Source organism: Hyposmocoma kahamanoa, unplaced genomic scaffold, assembly GCF_003589595.1.
Source record: "Hyposmocoma kahamanoa isolate Upper Pololo Valley unplaced genomic scaffold, ASM358959v1 93, whole genome shotgun sequence".
Taxonomy (NCBI): domain Eukaryota; kingdom Metazoa; phylum Arthropoda; class Insecta; order Lepidoptera; family Cosmopterigidae; genus Hyposmocoma; species Hyposmocoma kahamanoa.
In genome coordinates this window covers 2,015,607-2,038,907 of record NW_020654810.1, presented here as the reverse complement: position 1 = coordinate 2,038,907, position 23,301 = coordinate 2,015,607, and the positions used below count along the sequence as shown (strand labels likewise).

Below are 23,301 nucleotides of genomic sequence, written 5' to 3'. Positions count from 1 at the left end.
AAATACAATAACATAAATGTTTAACATTGAAAAACATATAGATATACATATGCTACACACTTCAGCAGCGCGACGGATGCAGCGCGTCTAACGGCGACTAATTTGAATGCGCCCTAAAACGTACCAAATATAACATAGATTTCTCACAGATGGCGTTACGGGAAAAAAGGTCGTTAAAAACCGAAAACAAAGATCTGCAACAAACACATGGAAAAATTCGTGAGGTCCGTTTGTTTATTCCGTGGCTTAGTTGGCATAGCATCTGCCACGCGACAGATGTGGATTTGAAGCGCAGGCAAATACCATGACGAACCCTGCATTTCAAAGAAGATTCACAGCCATTGGGAAACATGTAAAGTCTCATACCCTCCCGAAATGACAGACCATCACTTACACACCCCTCTCCCTAAAAAGAGACCTGTATCCAGGCTGGTATCTACCCTCATCGTCATCATCATATCGTTGGCTTCACTATCTGACAAAAACAAAAATTTCAGGATAGTTAATAACTTTTTCTTATATTGACCCACAAGGCATTGTAAGCATTGTTTTATTAGCATTTATTTAGCAATAGAGCAGCTTGTAAAGAGTTTGTCCAGGGAAGTACTGCCACCTTACCTATTTCTGCCGCCAAGCCGTAATCTGAGCGTACCGGTTTTAAAGGGTAATTTTTACTTATGTCTCAGATCTTTGTGATTAAAGCTCTGAGTGGCACAGTTATGGACAGGCGTGTCGCTTACCAGCAGGCCCACGACTTCTTCGTCCCATCATTTGGTATTATAAAAAAAAAGTATTGATAAAAAATAAAATAAGGCATTGTATTTTTTTTAATGGCCTTTCAATATAAGAAAAAGCTATGAATTGGTCTCCTAAAATGTTTGTTTTTGTCAGGCAGTGACTTGCAATAAGCCGACAATATACAGCCTGACTTCACCCACTGCTGGGTATAGTCCACCAAGTTTCTGTATCATTCCCCATGGTCTCGTGCTAATCTCATCCAGGTTCGCTCCGCAATTCGCAATGCGATGACGTCTGCCCACCTCGCCGCTGGACACCCGACGTTCTTGTACCCAGCCCTTGTACACCCTCAGTTATCCCCTGCCCATAAGCGATAATAATTCCAAATACATAACTCTATGTAGATCCAAGCATTCCAGAGAGCTTAGCGAGCGGTGGAACAAACAAACGGACGGACAAACGGACATATCGGCTGTAAATCACATTCATAGGTCACATCTGACTTGGAAATAAAGCACCATCATTAGGGACATTCTGTAACCATTCAAATTCTATCTTCAATTTTGATTCTTTAAAAAGCAATTGCACAACGTAATTCTTGTTTATGTTTGGCAAAGCATTTTTGCAAGTTTTCATACAAATATTAATTTTCGTTTTGAATGAAAATTTGAAAAACTATCATATTATTTTATTATTGTCATTATTCTTTTTGACGCAAATCCTCATATCCCACTAGGAAAACCAATCAACCACAAATTACAGCTAAAGCAACCGTTCGGCTACGGAGGCAGTTAAATAATAGAATAAGTAGAACTAACAAACGTTTATTTGTGGTTACTGATTTATCATAGGTACAGCTTGAGAATCTCCCTAATCACTTTATATTACGTGATCTGGACTCTGACACGGGTCCAATTTTTAACATCTCTTTGTACTCTAACATCACCAACACTCGCCTTTGTGAGTGGGGCGAACGCGCCAGTTCCTGAGCTGACGTGTTCAACCTGTGACGGATTATGATTACAGTGATAAATATTTTTTATGAGCCACGCATTATGTGACAATGTGATAGATATTTTTAAATGTTATCATTATTGTTTAAGTTTGATTGATTTATGACGTTTTTTGATTTGGTTTAATGGGATTTGTTATTAGAGTTCTTTTGTGTATTGGTTTTATGTAAGTCATAGTTGGTTGAATCATTTGAATTAGGAATAGTACTGTACAATGTTGATAAAAGTTTTTTGTTCACCTACCAACGTGGACACTGGAGTCAAAATGGAAATTAAAATTACCATACATGTTAAATTATGGGTATAATTGTAAAAAATAAAAATGTTACCGTTCTGATCGAGCTCATTCTTCGGCCGAGCGTTGCACAATCGTGGTGTTGGTGCTGGGTGTTAGTGATTTTTTTTATAACATCAAATGACGGGACGAACGCGCCTGATGGTAAGCTACAGGCCTGTCCATAACAGTTGCAGTGGCATTGCCATCCCGCCTGTCACCCTGAGACATAAGTTGACGAATTCCATGTGCCTGTAATTTCAAAACTGCAACGCAGTAATGCTCACATTACTGCGTGGCCGCAGAAATATGTAAGGTGGCAGTACTTCCCTGGACGGACTCCTTCACAAGGAGCACTGCTGTCACTGAAATTGTAGTTGCGCTTGTGTTATTTATTTTATTAATTTTATGTCGAGAGAGAGAATGGGAACATTAACAGCATGAAAAAAATATTCACAAGAGGAGTTATTTTGCACGATTTAAGAGCTCTCATGCCAAAAAAGTTTTGACGTTGGCTCCGCCCAAATTTGTGAAACAAATATATGCCTGAAGTTCGCGTGACATGCGACAGGAGATGTTGAATTTTTCGCATTAAAAGTACCAAATCGTCGTACTCAATCGTTTTAGCGGAATAAATCTAAAACTAAAGGGATTTAAAAAAATCCGTAGTGACAGTTCTCGATCATGCATAAATATAATTAGTTATCTAATTTTTGTCCTAATAACCTGTAGCATTTCGAGGATGAATCGAAAAAATGTGAAAATTAGAGGTCATTTCGTGATTTTTATCTATCGAGGAAACTTTATTGTTTTATGTTTCTGATTAGTGTCTATGCTTGAATATATCGTGTAGTTACTTATACAATATTTTATTTTTAACTTTAAAGTGGATATACCCCTCTAAAATCAAGTCGAAGATTAGGAATTTTTCCTCTGCTTCCTCTTAAGGGCGTCCACAGATCCGCAGCGCACACATCGGACGTATCGCATTATACCTATGTATACTGTACCTATGGACCTATACTGTAAATAAACCACACACATTACATTTACCTACATTAAGAGATAAAAAATAAAAAGTATATTTCTCCGTACAAAAAAATAATAATTATTTTTTTCTCTGAAACTATCAACTTCTCAAGAAATTATACAAGAATAAAAGTTATTAGAAATGTTATTATCTATCATATAAAAAAAATTAGCTCTGTACTCCACAAGTTATTCCAATGTCCAAGAATTATCAATTATTATTTAATCATGGGAACAATTTTAGGAATACAGAGCTGATTTTTTTGATATGGTAAATAATAACATTCCGGATAACTTTTATTCTTATGCAATTTCTTGAAAAGCTGATTAATTCAGAGAAAAAAAAAATATTTTTTTTGTTTGGAGAAATAAACGTTTTATTTTTTAACTCGAAATGTAGGAAAATGTAATGTGTGTGGTTCATTTATAATATAGGTCCAATAATTCTCTATCAAGAAAAAATAATCCATCTGCAGGTACTTACGGCTTTACGAGTAAAAAGGTGGCAAAATTTTAGATTTGTTATTAATTTTTTAACACAATATACTAGTGTCTACTTAACTATCATGTTATTGTTATAACACTCTCTTAATTACACTAAAATTAATTTTTCTTTAGTCGAAGCTCATGTATTTTGTTAAAAGAAGTACATAAATGAGTTAGCAATTTTGCCGCACCTTTACTTACAAGTATATGCAGACGGATTATTTTTTTCTACATAGAAAATGATTGGAACTATACTGTAGTAACCCACAAACTTAACATTTTCGTATATTTGAGATAACAAATAAAATGTATCATTCTCCAAAAAAAAAAAAATTTTCTCCGAAACTATCAACTTTTCAAGAAATTATACAAGAATAAAAGTTGTTAGGAATATTATTATCTATCATATAAAAAAAATTAGCTCCATACTCCACAAGTTATTCCCATGTCCAAGAATAATCAATTCGGGCCCACTGTGCGCCGCGTTGTGATCTCTTCTTAAATATGTCATGTAGCCAGATATCATGTTTCCTTTTTTTTCTCTTCTTTCTTCTTTTGCCAACAAACAAGTCACTAGGACAAATTGTTCTTCATCACTTTCCAAATCCATTGTCTTGCACACACAAGTTCCACTCGTCCGCTCGCTACGAAAAGTGCGAGATGCGTGCGCTGCGGATCTGTGAACGCCTACCTTTTATCTTCACTGGTTTCGCGGAAAGTAATTTACTGCCATTTTTATAAACAGTAACTAGATGTTATTGCTGCAATGATGCAAAATTTCAAAGAGTGTGCACAGAACTTTTGCTCGTTTCTTCCACTCTCACCTTCCCTTCCATGTCCATTACTAATTCAAGAAATTGTGTAGTACCTTTACTAAAAAATACTGGTTGAAGAAGTCTTCAACCAGTCAGTCAATGGTTAAGTTACCATCTAAGTCAGACGTGACCATGACATCTGCAAAGGTCTCGCAACATTTGTTTATTTGAAGAAACAAATATACCAGATTTAGATCCGAAATAAACAATTTCATTTACAATGTGAAACAACCGCGAAAAAACCTAAAGGTGCGTACAAATCTTGTGAATGCGCTACATGTGCGCTGCGGTGTAATCTGTAATCTCAGGTACGGCAGGCAAGCATTGACGGCGCGCGAGCGCCATGTGAACAAATCGCAGTACATAATGCACGTGTGCAGATCGCAAGCCTTTCGCAAACAGACGCAATCACCCTATCTGTATGCACCCTAAGAACCCAATGGTTTAGTTTTCACTCGTTATCAACGACTGGACAATGTCAATTACAATGTTCTTAAAAAGGGCTAACATTCCCAAGTATAATCGAACTAACAATAAAAAAAAACACTGAGGGGGAGGCGAAATAAGTCTGGAGGTTCTTGTCCAGTTGGAGGCAGGTGTGGTGTTATTTTACAACATTCAATCTAAAAGCGAAAGGTTGTATTAATATTTATTTAGTAATCAGATCGTTCACTTTACAATAAAACGCACGTAGTCAATCAATCACACTAACAAATCACATATGCTATATGTCCTGGAGATAAATATCCACTGACCTCTTTTGACCTCCTTTTTAGCCCTCTTTTTTTCCTTTGCATTATGTTATTATGGTTCAGTTGCGTTTTGAATTGGATCAGTGATCTTTTATTCATGTGAATTGTAATTCATTTCTGTATGCTTTGAAGGTTAGGGCAAAGTGGTTGTGGTTCTCAAGGTGATAGGTACACTAAAAAGTGCATGGACATCAAAGAAAGCTAGCGAAAAACTAACTTATAGTTTGTGCCAAATAGCATCAATCACCCTTTCCTACCACCGTACACGTCATTAGTGAAAACGATACTCTCCAATGTTCGTAGCAACGTGCGAAAGTAATATCGTTTACGTATCGTGGTAGAGGTCGTAGAGCACAACTACAGCTACAAATTTGCACCATTGGCGAAATAACACTATATGTGCATAATGACAACTTTTCAAGGGAAATGTTTAAAGTTTGATCTGTAACTTTTAAGCTCATATATAAGTTATATCAAAGGTATATAAGTCATGTTGGTTTCCCAGCCCTATCCGGCTCGAAGGACCAGAAACTGTTGGATCCCAGCTGAATCCGCCTTGAATCAGGCCAGACTTACTTCGGTATTGCCATTTTCTTCAATAAAACTTTGTATAACGTAAATCTTCCGGTTTATTGAAACTTAGGAAAGTGGACTGTGTACATTTTCATAAAAAGTTATTTGAACACCTTATCTCTATGTCCATCTGACTTACAAGATGAAGAATCGAAAAACAACTCGGATCGGAATATTGAATAAGAATGAAAGTGAACCAACAAATCTTACAAGATTCTCTTATAATGCCGATACGACGTCTCCCACAACGTACTGGCCCTATCAATGCGCAGCGGACTACGCCAGACCAATCAAAGCCCCTGAATTATTTATGTAATTCTACTCATATTGTTCTGACCGGCCAGCCGCATACGGCCGTCTGTAACAAGTAACATGTGATCATACGTCCTTCTATGGCATGAAATTCGTAAAAATAATACGTACTACATGAAATAAGTTACGTACGTGGGAAATTTTCAAAGTCTCCTGTTTAAGTATAAAAATATTAATTTCGTTCGTAGAACCTTTAAACCTCTTTCCTGAAAATATGTCATTTCGCAAATGTGACATTATTACATCAATCGTGCGATATTTATAGTCAGTAGCAGTAGAGCTCTTTATGAACGAGTTCGTCGAGGGAAGTACTGCCACCTTATCTATTTCCGTCGCCAAGCAGCAATGTCAGCATTACTATGTTCCGGTTTTGAAGGTAAGGGTGCTGGTGAAATTACAGGCACATGGGGTTTGTCAACTTATGTCTCAGGTCTTGGCGATTGCGAGCTGAGTGGCACTGCAACTGTTATGGACAGGCGTGTAGCTTACCATCCTACCATCAGGCGCATGAGGAAACCCTGTATCTCGGGTGCGTAATGCCATGGCTACACACAAACTTACGAGAAAAACAAATTCAGGTCACACAAATTCTCCCGGCTCGGGAATCGAAACCGGGGCCTCTGCGTGGCAAATCAGAATGGTAACCGTTCGGCCACGAAGGCAGTTTGCTTTACACGGGTGTTATCTAGGGTTTAATTCATAGGCCGCAACGCTAGCCTAATGCCTTGTGGACATCACACAATTCCCAGGATTTGTGAACCTTCTGCAGACTTTTAAACGATGTTTTCCTTAGGTATTCTTCTTCTCATCGCATGGACCATATAGTTTTCTAGAAATGCATTGGTCTCGGCTTTAAGACTGCGTACTGGTTACCTTCCCTTAAATAAGTTGTACCATCTAATAAAAAGAGTGGAATCTGTAACATTATGTGGATCTGAGAAGCCAATTTCAATTTGGGGATATTTGGTAGGCTGGGGAGTTAAATGTCGTGTTGGGTGAACCGTTCGCGACATGGGCTAAAACTCTATACTCATATGTGAGGTCTTGTCTCTCACTACGAGGCGACACGATGTAGTGGAATAATATAATCCACAGGGATTGACATCACAAGGTTGATATTGACACCAAAGTGTCACAAGCTTTATTAAAAATAATATTTTAAAAAATCACATGGATAGCATACACTTTCAGCCCGAAACCATTGCACATGTCTGCCATGGTGGTGAAAGGACTTGCGCATCGACGTAAGAATCTCGCTGTTTGTTGCCCGGAGTGCGCTAGACGTACAGGGAAGATAAATGGTTCGTCTCACGGGGAGCTTATTTCTAATTACAAATAAAAGTTGACCAACTCAAAAGAAACCACTGTGCCCCTGGGTTATACCATTAACTCTTATTATTGGTGTGAATATTATAAAGGAAATTGATTCCTATCCTTGAGGTGGAGTTATTAACGCGGACAGCTAGCTATTCTTAAAAATACAGTTACAACGTTACCGCGTAAGAAAACAATACACCTAAACAAAAGAAGCTTCTTAACTCCAGCCAGCAACATGAAATTACCAAGATGTCGCGATTACCACTCGGAAACAAATTATATATCATTAGGTGGCGATAACTTGATTACGATTACGGTGTCATTATGTAATCAGTAGAATGAGTAAATAACTCTAAGGAGATAGTCTTCCCAGGTCGCGGGAGTACATTGAGCATTTATCACCTTCATTATTCTTTTTGTAGCAGTCGAGGTCCTTGTGAACCAGTTCGTCCAGGAAAGTAATGTCAGCATTACTGTGTTCCGGTTTTGTAGGGTAAAGCTGCTGATGAAATTACAGACTTGACTTCTGCGCAAGACTTGTTAGCTTATGTCTCAGGGTGACAGGCGCAGTGTTAGTGATATTTAAATCTTTGATCTTAATCGATCGATTTAAAGGTCTGAGTGGCACTGTAATTGCTATAGACAGGCGTGACACATAGGTGATAGCACCAAGTGCAAGACTTTTCGTTCTGTTGCACCATTTTTGGGAAACTAACTTTGCTATATGAAATAGATTTGTCATAATTAGCTGATGCTAATAGACCGATGTCTGTTGCCATTTAATGAAACGCTGTCAAGACATGCCATCAAAATATGTGTAACGACACAAAAATAGATTAATTCCACCTAGATCTAGAATGACCCTACATTCTTGTAACCCACACGTCATGTCCACAAAAATTATAACAAATCGCCTGATCTAGTAAAAAAGGAAACAAATGATAACATACTTAAAAAAAACTTAAAGAAAAAGATTTTGATGCAAAGATGGAACTAACTCAAAGAAAAATTCTGTCGATCCGATTGATCATAAATTCTCACAGGTGGCGTTACAGGGGTTACTTATCAGAAGTCCGAAATGATATTTTCCAGAACTAACGTTTGCTCGAATTTTCATAACCTCGAAATTAACTTCGAGAGGAAAATGTTTTTTCTTTACTATCTAACCTAACTAACCAAACCTAATCGTGTCTTTGCGGTAAACATCCAACATATCATGAAAGAACAGCGGTTTCGTTATAATTCGGTTTTCGAGGTAATGAAAATACGATCAAACGTTATTTCTTCGTATTTTGTGACATACGTTTGTGATAGGTTACCCGTTACAAGCGTTTAAACCCAAATACAAAGAACTGCAGCAAGCACGTAGACAAATTGGTAAGATCTGCCTAGGAACGTACCTTATGCTTTAAATTCCTAAGTTACTTAAGTACATACATTTTTAGTAACAATACCTCTCTCACTGACGGGGACGATATACATCTTGTTAAAAAGTGTATCGAGTACAACATTTGGAAAACGGGTGGACTACGCGTAGGACCTATACATACGATTGAATTGTAATGCCTCTGGAACATTTCTATGGCCTACATTTATTTCTCTCGTGAGTTTAGGTGTAATTTGTGGTTGTTTATGTGTGAGTCCATGGTACCCGCAACACATGGTTGTCCTAATGCGGGGCAATGAGTGTGTGCGTTAAAAATAATAATAAGAAAAATGTGATGATTTTTCGAGTTTTTATTCAAAACGAAAATTAATATTTGTTAAAATTTTTTTTGGCGAATTGATTTTTTTTAACAAAACGGTTCTTTGACGCCATGAAACATTTTTGTTTTTGGCACCCTGTAAAAGGTTTTGTGAATTTTCTCCATCCTGCAGGTTTCGTACCAGCGTAAAACAGAAGAACTTAAAATTATAATGTGTTGTAATGTGTAATAAATGAGGCTACATCTGTAAAATACGTAAGACAAAGTTCAAAATTGTATGAACGAAATTAGTCAATAACTTCCTTATGCTTACGTACGAGAGTTACGAAATTTTACGAATTTTTTTTTAGTTTCTTGTAGTCATATCATTTTCAAACCATCGTGTGATAAAAGCACCAAGAGTGCGACGTCACGTTGTCTTACTATATTGTTTACGTATACTTTGCAAGGTTTGTAACTGTACGCTCTAATGATTACCACTCGGAATAAAAGGGGTAAATACGATTATTCTGTAATCTTAGTGATATACACTTTTGGTTAAGGTGTTAATAAATGTTTTTAAGTTACTTACATCCTGTTTTTGACGTTTCTTTCAAAGCACAATTATCGCCATAAAGAGTTATAAAATATGGAAACGGTCTTGCGTTTGATTATCTTTACATTAAATACGTAACAATGACGTTCGGTTTTATATAAGAATTTTTTTTATGAGACAAAGTGACGGGCCGAACAAGACGCGCTGTTGGAGGCAAGTGACACGCCTGTCTTTACGGACAGTCCATAAAGACAGGCGTGTCACTTGCCGCCTGTTATTAACTGTTATCAATTGCAGTACCACTCAGCGCTTTAAATCACAAAGATCTGAATGGGACTGCCACTGCACCCGTCACCCTGATACGTAACGGAGAGACAGAAAGTGTGCGATGGAATTGCATAATTTAATTCCTCTTTCCCGATGGAAAGGTCCATCATCGGGGGACTAGTCGTAGGCTGGGGTTCCACCCCTATGTCGTGGATATTCCCAGGATTCGTGCGAAGCGTTTCTCTTCCATTTATATGGCGAGCGGTTAGAGAGTGGAATTCTCTTCCTACGGACTTATTTCCCGAACGCTATAACTTGTTTTTTATAAACAAAAAACGTAAGTTGACAATTTCCATGTGTCTGTAATTTCACCTACATCTGCAATGTTTGGCAGAGGAAATAAGTAAGATGACAGTACTTTCCTGGATGAACTCCTTCGCCTTTCTCTACTGCTACTTTAAAGTGCTCTACTTCACTGCTGACAACATTGACGATATATATAACAAGAATAACTTTAGCATCTATCTAAATCAATAAGGTAGTCGCGGAACTTATAAACCTCTTAAAAGACATATGTCAATTACAAGTTGATTAAAAGCCTTCTTATGTAACCTTATTTGCATCTAAAGCCAATTAACAACAATCCTTTTTTTTTTTCAGGTAAGGCAGTACAATAAATCGCTATGGTCTCTCTGAAAGGTGCGGGCGAGATTGCCGACAGCTGCGCGCGCAGCTGCCCAAGGTGCGCGAGCACGTGTGCGTACGGCTTTTGTTTTTGTCTTCTCGAGTGCATATTTTGAGTTTGTTAACTTTCTCTGGACCTTGTGTTCTGTATTTAATTTTGTATGCTATTTCAATGTCGAGATTTTTAGATTTCTGCCATTGCTACATGTTAGAAATTAAACTATGTATTTCGGACCCAAAATCCGTTAATTTGGTTTTTCAAACAAATAAATGTTTCGGAATGTACATAGTTAAAAAAATCCAACCGCATTTCAATTTAAAAAATATGGATGGATGGATTTCAGAAATATGGAATATGGATTTCGTTACTACCGCTCTGTTAGATGTGAATGTAGAATCGTAGAATAGAATAGAATAGAACTGTTAGAAGGTAGAATCAGGGTGAGAAAGTAGAAAAAATACTTGGCTAGATGAATCTAAACAATATTTTAGGTTAACTGTATGTACGTCTAAATATAATTAGACGTACATAACGTCTAAATATTTTTGAAGAACTCGTGTTGCTACAGTAAAAAAAACGATCCATAAATTGTAATGGCGCAAAATAACAACACACTTCAATATTGCCAACAAACAACCATTACCCAAACTTTAATAAAAAGCAAAGTTACAGTTAAAAGAGATAGTAGACAAATTGGTAAAACCAAAAGTTTAGTCTAATTATATTAAATTTTAACATATGTAAACTACACACAACATTGCCTGGCGATTTTAACAAACTTACCTCTTTAAAGACACTTTTATTATGATACCAAAAAACGGGATGAACGAGTCGTGCGCCTGGTGGAAAGCGACACGTGCGTCGTATTACCGCAAAGATCTGAAGAGCATTGCATACGTCAACCGGAGACAATAAGTTGACCAGTCCCGTGTACCAGTAATTTCACCAGCACTCTCTTACCCTTGAAAACCGGAATGCAATAATGCTCATTTTCGTTTTGCTCCGAGTTTACTAACAACTATTTTCATGGCTCGCCACTGACTAATATATATGGACAATAATAATAAAAAAACATTTCGTGGTAAGAGATAAATGCAAGCAACAGTTAACACGGAGTCAATTCCGTTTCATGTCACTTACGAGAGGTAAAATTTCCAATTTCCAAAAACTAAATAAATAGCAAATACAATAACTGCATGAGTGATCACACACGAATAAGAAACTTCAATTATAAATGTGTTACTGTTAATGAATAATCCAATTAACACAATGTAAGAAACCAGATACGTGCAAGCGCATATGTAGCATTCTTATCGTATCTCGCATATTTGCCATTTTCCATTAGACCTGCTGAGTCTACTTTCAACCGGTTCTCGTCTAGTAACTACATCTGCTGCGCGTTAAGCATTATTGATATTACTTAGCTGGATATATGTGCTACAGTAAATATTGCTATAGTAAGGTTGGGAAAACGTTGTTGCAACCCATATTTTACGACTATTTAAAACCCTTAAGAAATGTGTCAGGGCTATGTATGGTGTGGGTCATCGAGAGACTTGCGTACCTTACATTAGAAAACTGAAGATATTAAACCCTACCATCGATGTATCCGCTCACGCGATGCGCTGCCCCCACCTACACGGCCCTTAAAGGATAGGATAAACCTACCGCAAAATGGCGGCTATCTGGTTTCGCAAATTAGAAAAGCATTCAGTGTAAATACAAGTTTTTATAAATAAAAATTATTATTCTGCATTGCTAAATAAATACCCTCCGTACTACCAACAAAAACATCTCAAATAAAATGCAGTAATACACCGCAAATCCTGCACTTAAAAAGCACAAATGAAATTTTTGGTGTACTTGGATAAATATGATAATATTCCGTTTGAGTGGTTCTAACGTTTACCATGAAATTACTCCTTAAAGTATAGTTTATAAACATTTATATTCAGGGTAAACTTAAAAAACGCTACTTATGGTATGTTTTCAATAAATAAACACCGAAATCTACAGCCCAAACAATAACACTCACACGATTGTCGTGACGTATTTTTGACGTTGTTTATTTTTTTTAAATGACAGACCTAGGCATTAAAAGCTTTATGGTTTGCTAGAGTATTTACCGAAATAGCAATTAATATTAGTTCTTTTACCTGTTATAACTTCGATATCCGATACATCGGTATAAAATCATCACCGGCACCTCTAAATGTGGTATGCTTCCAGAGACGCATGAATCGCGCAACGCTCTGTGGCGGCATGCGTCCACGGCTGCATGTATCGCGTGAGCGGGTATACATTTACGAGGCCTGTGTTTTTGTCAAACAATATCTAAGGCAACTTTAATTTAGTCAAAACTAGACAGATATATAGAAACCTACGGCCCAAAAATACGGCCCAAACAACGCCCTAATTTGAAATTTTACAGTAGAACGATGTTTTTATTTGTTAGTTCATAATCATCATTATCTTATCGCTGTCCAATGCTGGATATAGGCTTCTCCTAATGCGCGCCATTTCGCCCGGTCCTCAGCTCGTCGCATTCGTTTACTGCCATCAGCCAGCCATCCACACGGGGACAGCGGACAGAGAATACACAAAGAAGGTCACTAGTACTTTTAGATTTCTGTTTTTGGATCGAACTACTTTCGTGAATTTTGGTTTTGTAAATTATACTTACAGATGCAGTTACTTGCAAGCAGAATGTCTGGAAATTACGTCTTTAGGTATGTGCTTACGTTTGGTACTAAACAACTAGGAACTTCAAGACGATGACTGTTGTATTTAGCATTGTCGTCTTTTATACAACTACAAACTATAAGGTGCAAATTTTTTAATAACCGTTATTTGTTGATTTATGGGCTAATTCTAGTTTATGACCTAATTTTTAAGACTTTCTTAACAGTTTATTGAATATCACGATGGTTTACTACCATGACATTCAATTGTATGAAATTACTCTTTAGTTTGTTATTAATTATTAATTCAAAGATCGAACGCTGAGGAGAATTATTAATCTAATCTTAATTCAGTATCTAATTCATCTTTATAATTTATTTATTCGTAACCTGTTTAAATATGGCGAAATATATTGAAATACCATATTCGTATGCTGCAGGCGGACATTTTCGAGTTCAACGTTTTATCGGTCAACGTCTTTTGCAGTTGCGCAAGATTCTAATTAGTTGCACAATTTTATTGTACATTTAGATTCAAATTCGCTCTAACAACTTAAACATGCGAAGCAATTATGTAGTAAGAATAACGAACTTGTTGTATTATTGATTTATTAACTAGTTTTGACATTGTTATGAATAAAATAAGCTTAAATTTAAATAATGAAGATGATTGAAAAGATTGAAAATATTCACAAAAGTGTTGTCATTTGCAGTTGGAAAAGAGGGCGAAAGAATGAAAAAGAAGTTAAAAAGAAAGAGGACGACGGATTTCAATGGTTAAGGCGAGTAATTGGAGGAGAAGTGGGAACAACTGTTTTGCTCGATCAAAATGGTTTAGATATTTACTATTAAATAATGGTGTTACAAAAAATATACGATACACCCATTGACTTACAATTATATGGACGTCGGGTTCGCGCTAAAAAGTGTCCGAACTTATAGGGCGTTAAAATCGTATACAGAGCGTCATTCACGCTTTAGTCTTCGTTTGTTCGACTGACAGCGAAGCAAGCAAAATTAGACAGTACTGCGATGACATTACAATTTAAATTCAACGTTTTAGCTTTTTTATATTCCTTTACATGTCACTACGTTTAAATAGGTTGACTTGGGACATTTTTTCGTGGTTTTTGTATTAGACCCGTCGTCCATTTATTTCTAAGTCAATGGATACACCCAAGGATTTTTCTTTTATAACATCAAGTGACAGAAAGGGCAAGCCGTGCGCCTGATGGTAAGCTCCACGCCTGTCCAGTTGCAGTGCCCTCAGAGCTTTAAATCGTAAAGATCTGCGAGGCACTGCCACTGCACCCGTCACCCTGAAACATAAGTGATAAGTCCCGTGTGATATTGTTTAAAGATTGTGCTAATGTGTTACACGATATCATAAATCAAAATAAAATTATGCGATAGGATGCACTTTATCTAATCATATAAAATCCTGAGAACAGGCTAAAATACAAGTCAAAAACGAACTATATAAGAATAAAATATCTAACTTTGTACATAATTTTTCAATGGAGCTATTTCTCTTTATGTACTACAGAGAATCTAGTAAATTTTGATTTTTAACTGAAGCCCTAATTAACACCTAAAATAATCTACATTACAATACACCTCGCTGATTGATTGACGCGAGAGGTGACCCCTCCACACCTCACCTCCTAAAATCTAGGCTAACGTTGAAATGTCGAGCCTTAAGATACTTGTTCCACGCTGTTCCCGGAGAGGATAATTGATGATACACGTACGCCTGAAGGGATGTAGGTATTGTGGTCGTAAATATAATCAGCACAACTTATATTAAATCGATCATTTCAAACCATCCATCGGACCGTTGAACTGACCCTGTTCTAGGTCGGCACAAGGTCGCTATATCTCTTTGTTATTCTACAGGACCCCAACATGTTACAACCTGTTCGCTTGTTGGAACTTTTTCTTCTGTTGTTCTGCTTATTTATTGCCTTTTGTCATTCAGCGACTCCTATTTGCGGTCGTTGGTACGAAATTCTGAATTATCTTTTGTAGTATTGTCATTTGTTTGTTTCTATTATTACGGCTTTGTAAGTTTTTTAAATTGACCATAATTTCGTAATGCATTCGTATTTGTGTTGCATTTTATATTTACTAAGGAGGGTGAAAAGAATGTCATTACATTACATTTTTCATCATTCATTATATGTCTCACACTTAGAATAATAACGCATAGAAACCTATCCCGCACACGCTAAGTGAGGCAAAATGAAGCGCTCCCAAAGGGCCTACACGAGCTGGCGGGCCTTCAGTGCTCAAGGTCAACGATACCGCGAACAGCTCCAGAATTTTAGCTAAAATGATGAAATGTGCGGTACATGAGTATAAAAATACGTCAGACAAACATAAAATAGATCACATTCCACAAGGAAGTAACGCGTTTCAACTTGTATTTTTATATAAATATTCACTAAAACCGAAAATTAACCTACTACTAAAACTAGCCGACATGAATTTGATTTTTGCCTCACTTGTGACAGTTCGTTTGATATGAAACTATTATTCTATGCGTTATTATTCTAAGGTCTCACAGCTCAGCAAGGATCTTCTCTAAGAAGAGGGCTTAGACCCTAGTTCGCCTTGCTAGCTAATGCGTTTTAGGGACTTCATACGTTTGTCAAAGGTTTTGTTGTTTCAGCAAAAGATATTGCTACTAAACTTTTTAAACGTACGTAACTTAGACATTAAGGACTTATTTAGGTACATACCAAAGGGAAATCGATTGAGAAGCATCCGTTCTCCCACTGTTTTACCACTGCTTATTACATTTTACACCTTATAAATCTAAATTTTGGTATACCACTTCCACTCTATACCTAACTGTCTGTCATCTTAAATTCCGATACAATGTTTCAATAAATTATGAATAAATGTAATCATTCCTAAATTACAGTTGTCCATTATTTGTTACGGAATATCTTCTATAATAATATTACCTGTTGCACAGTCAATGACCATTGAATCTTTTTGCTCGTTTCTCGACCAATCTTCATTGATACCTGTTATATGTCCTTGTTTGTAAGCAGGCGAGTATAGAAATAATAAGTCTTTTTTGCAGAGGTCCAGTAGTTTGGTTGTTGTGATGTTATTTGACCAGTTTGTATTGGTCTGTTGTGTCAATTTAGCTTTTAGAAGATGTTTTCCAAATGAATATTTCAATTCTATATATTATGTATGCATATTAATATTTCGTGGAAGAAATATAATAAAGACCAAATAACTAACATTACAGGACTAGTAAAAAACAAAATAATATATAAATGTTTTGGTTCATTTGCGCAAAAATAGTAATTTTGGCAAATAACAGAGCCTTGGGTGTCTAGTCGACAGCTTATAAATTTTGTCCAAGTACACCAGTAAAAGATTTACAATATAATTTGTTTTTTATGCCTTTTCTTTTTTTTAAGTGTCGATAGGTTGTATGAGTGTGTTTTCTAATAAATCTCTCGTGGTTTGGGTTCTTGCGTTGGATTTGTTGATACTAAGTCATTTGTTATTCAAGAAACATAAAATTCTATTTATGACAATTGAGAAATCTTGGGGCTGTCCTAAAGTGGTTGGTTCCTTTACGATTTCTACTATGTTATTTTTATTTCAATTAAATAAATAAATGAATATTAGGCAACATCCTATACATTGCTTTGATCCCGAGGTAAGTAACTGAAGCACTTGTGTTATGGAAATCGAAAACAACGACTCGGCTGCGGAGGTCGTGACAAATAATATTAAAGGTCTCGCTCAAGGAATGGTTGTAGTGTCACTGTAATGTATTATTTATGACCTAATTGAAATTAATTTATTGTACCTACTTCCACGAATAAATCTACCTTTATCTTTATCTTTAAAACGATAGTACCTATCCAGGCAGAAGTAACAAGTATGATATTTGGTATCTGCTTATTGCTGCTCAAAGTCCTAGTGCGAATTCATTATCATCATTCAGCCCAAAGACGTCTACTGCTGAGCATAAACTAACCCCTAACGCTGCCACGACAACTGGTCTTGTGCTACTCACAACCAGCGGTTACTTGCAATCTTGATCGGGCCGTCGGTGTTTATGAAGTTCTAAATATTAAAGCTCTACACTAAACCTGAGGTCTATGCTCCTAGTTGGTTCAACCGAGGCGAATGTACGACCTTGTCGTGTCGACTGTACCCGAATTAGCCATCAGACATGATGAATAAAGACGATGCTTTTTGTTTTCAATAATCGTAAAAATAGTCGAAGACGTTGTTTTAATTGTTCGAGATGATGGTTTTATGTTTCACGGTGTTGTTTTATGAGGAACGTGTATTACTGATGCGTTAATGAGCTTGACTGTGCCGGTTTCTGGAATTGTTTTTTCGTATGCTGCTTAAAATATGTAAGTTGTCGTAGGAGAAGAAGGGAGTGAAGACGTTGCAGTAATAATGTTTGTTACAGTAACAAAATAATAACTGATAGAACAATTAAAAAAAAAACAAAAATAACACAAGTAATATATTTTTCTTTCTATTTTTAAAATAAATGTGTATTTGAATTCATCCTTGCTATTGACTACTACCTAGCCCGGGAGCAAAGATAGGGTCAATGATGAAAAGAGCTCGACTGGAACATGCCTGACTACAGTCACACCTTATAGATACTCGGGTTGTATGTGCTCAGAAACAGTCGCACATTCACCCGATGCAAAATGACGATAAGGTCGACGGTAGCATACATCATCAGCCTCCAAGTTTTTGTGACTTCCCACGGTTCTGCGCTAGTTTCATTCAGGATCGCCCCGCGACGCTTGCGATATCATCTGCCCATCTCGTCGACGACGACATTCTTACAGCCAAAACTCCACAATGTCTGAAGACCATACACACCTACATAAAACCTATTCACTTTCGCCTTGAAAAGGCCCACGCTATAGCGTTCAGGAGAACCCAACTATTGTAATTTGTGTACAGCGCAGAAAATAGCACCCTATACTAATATGAAATTCTTTCTATTGGATACATTTCGGAGAGTGTGCTTCAAGAACATTTCAATTTGGTTCCAAGCCTACCCGTTCTTCTTTCGGGCTACTAGGAAGCCCGAAACACTCGTCTATTTTGCATTGTATTAAATATATGTGAACATTGATAAGCCGTTGCAAAATAAATATATATTACCATCTGTACAAAATCACACCGTCGACTTTCATAAAACTAACATACGTGTAATGAGAGATTGCAGAGATCAATTGTAATGTTCAGTCAACATTAGCACAGGTAATTAAAGATTTAAACAAAGCCTTCATGGCCATTAAAACTATAAAAATTGACTAACTGTAACAGTGGCTTACAACGCAATAGAACTAAAGGCAACAACAAAAGTTATAATAGACCTAGCTGTCAAGGGAACAAAATAAAACAATTAGAAACAGTATCCAATCGGTTAAGTGCTCATAATGGGCAGTTTTAACAAAGCTTTACAAATTTGAGTTTCAATATTGTTTAAAATTACAGGTAAAATGTTAGAAATAATAGACTATAGAAGACTTCTGTCCACAAATTTGGCCATAAACATGCGGAACGAAAAAGAAACCAGTAATTTTAAATAGTGTTGAAAATGATTTGAACTTTGTACATTAGAGACATAAAAATTGAGTGAGTCAATAAAATGAAAGGAGCTAGAAGTAAACAATCTGAATATTTAGTCTAATGGTTGAAGAACTGAAAGAAACTGAAGTGGGAGACAGGAACTACGGTGAGGGAATATTATTGTGGTATGGAATAGGACAGTTCGTTGTAGCATTCTATGGTGAAGGCCTATGTACAGCAGTGGACGTCTTTCGGAGTAGCAAAATTCTATTTCTCATAATAGTTATTAAGAAATAATGACTTTTCAAAAGTATAGAAGTGATGGACCGAATTGGGGGATCGATGTTATTTCAAACAATAACACTACAATTTCTAAAAACTTGACCACCTTCAATTTCGATGAATTAATTCTTTTCATTAAATAACATCCCTACATGAAGTGAAACTTATTTATGCTCACCCCTAAATTGCGTGATATGTAAAGAAATTGATGAAAGGTATTGTTTGAAGAAGGGGCGGGTGCCGAAGGAAGGTGTGACGAATTTTGATTACCGTATATTCAAGGTACTTTTATACAAGACTACCAAGTAACGTTTGGCATTGGTAAAGTTGTAAATAAACAGATTTTTTGTAAAAAATTAACAGTATCAACTGTATTTGTAAATTGGTATACATTTATGTCCGATGTTTGGTAATGGAAAAGTTTTATTTGCCTGTTGGGTGGTAAATTGTCAATTATTTGGTTTTACGTCTTTCTCTTGAGGGAAGATAGGGGATTGGTTGTAAAAATTGGGATGAGTCAGTTTTCAATTGACAAAAGAATATTTAATATTGGTACCGTATGGTATAAAAATGGAATGATAGTACAAAAATTGCCACATGACATGCATATACGTACTAACACAAAACATGTGTAAATACATGATAAAAATAACAATTTTTAAAATGTGTGCGATTTGCTAGTACTTCATTAAGCATAATGTCCGCCCTTCATATTAAACATTATTGAAATTAAGTAATTAAAAAAATACTCAACATAAATGAAAGTTCACAGTATACAAAACGAAATGACTGACACAATAAAAATAAACCAACTTTTAGGAACAATCAAGAACTTAACAATTGAAGTAACAAACGCACTACTGTCCAGCTTTTTGTTTTTTGCACACAATGAGCCATAACAAAGGAATATACTTGCAATAATAAAGTAGCGACGGCAGCGAAACAAGGGAAGTGATGTATTTACAGTAGATTGTGGTGCGACATCGTTAATAGCTTTATTATATCGAAAGAAAGTGAACGCCGTTTCTAAGACTTATAATGAAGTTTGACGACGATGACGGTACCGTCATTTAGCTTAGACAGATTGATAGATATACTTTATTTAAGTAATGCAACACGTCCAACAAAAATAGATAAAAGACAGACAAGAGTCACACAAACAACAAACTAGACAATGGTCAACCTAAATGTTGAATCGTGTCATATAATATGAAACCCATTAAACTGGCGGTGACTTAGCATAAACAATGATCAAAACTGCGGCGGTCATAATATTCTAAAATGATACTCATTTCAGAATATAATCTATACAATAAAGGCAAGAAATAATGTAGCAAATACGTTTATATAGAAGAAAATAAAAAAATTCTACAAAGTTTTATCAAGTGACTTACATGTCATGCTCAGGAGGCTGGCTCAGTTTCTCTTTTGAATAGCTAAGTTCAATCTTCAGCGGAATTAACTCTCATGGCTCTGATTACCGGAGGTTTCAATAAGGCAAAATACACTATATACATTGAATGAAAAATACAATTAAAAATGACATCATCATTATAAATAACAAAACTTCTATTGCAAATGAAAATGAACGTATTACATTACTTGAAAATTAAATAGCCTAAAGGCAAACAAAACTTAACAAAGACCAGAGTAATAAATTACAAAACGTTGACAGTGTTTGCAAAAAAGGGGAATATCGTTTACGCTGCCATCTTTGATCGGCCGCTATAATGATTTCATTGTTGGAAACTGTGTAGACCTACAACGTATCGGCAATTGGGCGTTCAGTGCCGAAACAAGACGTAAATAAAGTGACAAAAACGGTTTTCTTTTTGCTTTTGGCACTGCATAGGCTGTCACTATTGAAGAAGTTATATTAGATAGACCTGTAACATAACACTTCCTGGTTTGTTAGGTAGCGGATAAGAATTGATATGCATTCCAATGGCGAAATTTATTAATTTATAATAGTTTGATTACTAGAGAATTTGGTTCAGACAAAAGTTCTTTGTAATTTTAATAAATTACGTAATTAGCTGCATACCTTATACGTCCTATCCCATAATATCTTCTTCAAAAATCTATGCAATACCATTGGTTCGCTATCGTTTTAACGGCAATTGAAAGAACCGTGATAAAATTTAAATTTTAACGAAATTGCATGTTTCGTGGAACCTTTAAAATCTGTATCTCGAGACATGCAGGAAGGTCGGACCATTGATCCAATAGTAAATTTTCTAAATTTTAAGAAAACTGATGCGGACGAGGAAGCGATAGGGGTAAGACAGCAGTATAGCTACTAGAAGTTCTTACTTTTGGCTTAGCTAGTAAAAATTACGTGATAGTATTTGTACTTGTATTACTGTTACATATTTCTGAGTAACAACCTGTATACCACAGCTTCAATGGAAGTCAAAATGCCGCATGACGTGACCGCATGCTGGGACCTTCTCAATATTACAATCCAACATAACTTCAACTATGATTGTTAAGGGATCCTTATTGTACGTGGACTATTTTAAATTGGCAGTGACATTTGAGAAAACAATTTAAAAATGATCTCTGTTTGAAAATGTTGGTTGCACATTTTAGAGCTATTTGGACAGTTACAACTTTTACGTCGAACGTAATTTAAACTATAGGACTAATGCATAAGGTAAAATATTCATCGTATAGTTATAACATGGTGTCATTGTGATATACAGGTGACCAAGAACTACCACAGCGTTGAACAATACCAAGTAACATTTGCAGTTACATAATTCCAGTTAATAGGAATTTAGAAAAGGATGTAGGAAGTGTAACAGCACCAATTATTTGGTAAGTCGGCGTCGAATAGCTGGCAAAAGAAACAATCGAACGATGACAAGACAAAATATGGGCGAATTGGCGAAACAAACAGAATTCTGTTTAAGTAGGATTTTTTATCTATCTCAACAAGCGGCAGGGTGGCCAAATAATTTTGTTTAAACTAAAGAATTTATCTGGCAACGAAAAATGTTCAATATTTATATTGGTATATAGTTTATTTCATATTTCAATTTTGCGTTGATCCAAATCTGTGGTAGCCTAATGATTTGTCCTACCGCCTTTCAAGTAGAGGCCGTGGGTTCGGATCCCGGCTCGCGCCTCTGAGTTTTTCGAAATTTATGTGCGAAATTTACTTTAATTACTCTCTTTTCGGCGAAGAAAAACATTGTGATGATACCTATACCTCGAATTAGGTGAAAAACTTGAATTGTGCCAACGTAGTAGACTATGGCCCAAACCCGTACATTTTCCTCAACCCGACGTATAAATGTGTTGACGATATTGATCCAAATGTAACGCATTTACCAACACTGTTGTTAAAGTGTACACATGCAGTATTTGATAGTTATTGTAACCTGTTTTAACGATGCATTACTCATCACTCAAAGTACTTACCCAATTATTTACACATTCCAAAAAAATTATCTTAAATTTTACTGTCACCAATAAAACAATATTACTTATTTATTTATGGTCAACATCGTTCTATGTTTGCACACCCATTCGGACACATTCCTCTCCATCGTGTTCGTAATGAGTCATAAAGATACCGCCTCTTGAATGGCCGTCATTTGCCGCTTTTACTCCACAGAGATTGCCGAATGTTTAGATATTCTTTCTTTTACTTTTTGTAAAATGTATTGAGTTCTCAATACATTGCTTATTTCTATTGAAATTATCAAAATTGTTTTTTAGATTGTCAGTTTTGTCAGTCAGTAACCAAACCATTAAACAATATAGAGAGGTTAAAATCTCAAAGATATTGTTATAATTATTCGTTTCTTCAATAAGAATTGGAATCTGTGATTACTGTTCCAAACTCTGTAGTGGTTCTCTGGTTGATGAACACAATGATAATTTGATTATAACTTAGTGTAGGCACAACGGTATTATATACTGTACTGTTTTATAGTGGCAATACAAACTATAGCTTTATTTCGGTCTTGTCTTCATTCTGTAAAATTCTCCGAAGTCAAAAGCATTTATTAATACTGTCAATACGTGTGAGGTCTTCCGATAAAGGTCGGTTCGGCTCTTTGTTGTGTTTTTCGAGTTAGTTCTAAGAGTGATAAAATTAAAATTTTTGTCACTTTGCTTTGGTTGTTTTGTATTTTGGAATAAAGTGATTGTTATTTATTACCTGATTAGACACATTTTTTTTAGTTGAAATATATTGATTAGACAAATTGCATCTATGGATGCTTTCCTATTTTTGCTACCTT

General features: G+C 36.0%; 1 long non-coding RNA gene across 1 annotated transcript in view; it reads left to right on the top strand.

Moving 5' to 3' along the window:
* LOC113237498 overlaps window positions 1–13,155 on the top strand; it is a 72,021-nt gene extending 58,866 nt beyond the window's left edge. Inside the window, exons 3-4 of the long non-coding RNA XR_003311036.1 lie at window positions 10,478–10,573; window positions 13,002–13,155. This is a non-coding gene — a long non-coding RNA (uncharacterized LOC113237498). The remainder of the gene's footprint in view (window positions 1–10,477; window positions 10,574–13,001) is intronic.
* The last annotated feature ends 10,146 nt before the right edge of the window (window positions 13,156–23,301 follow it).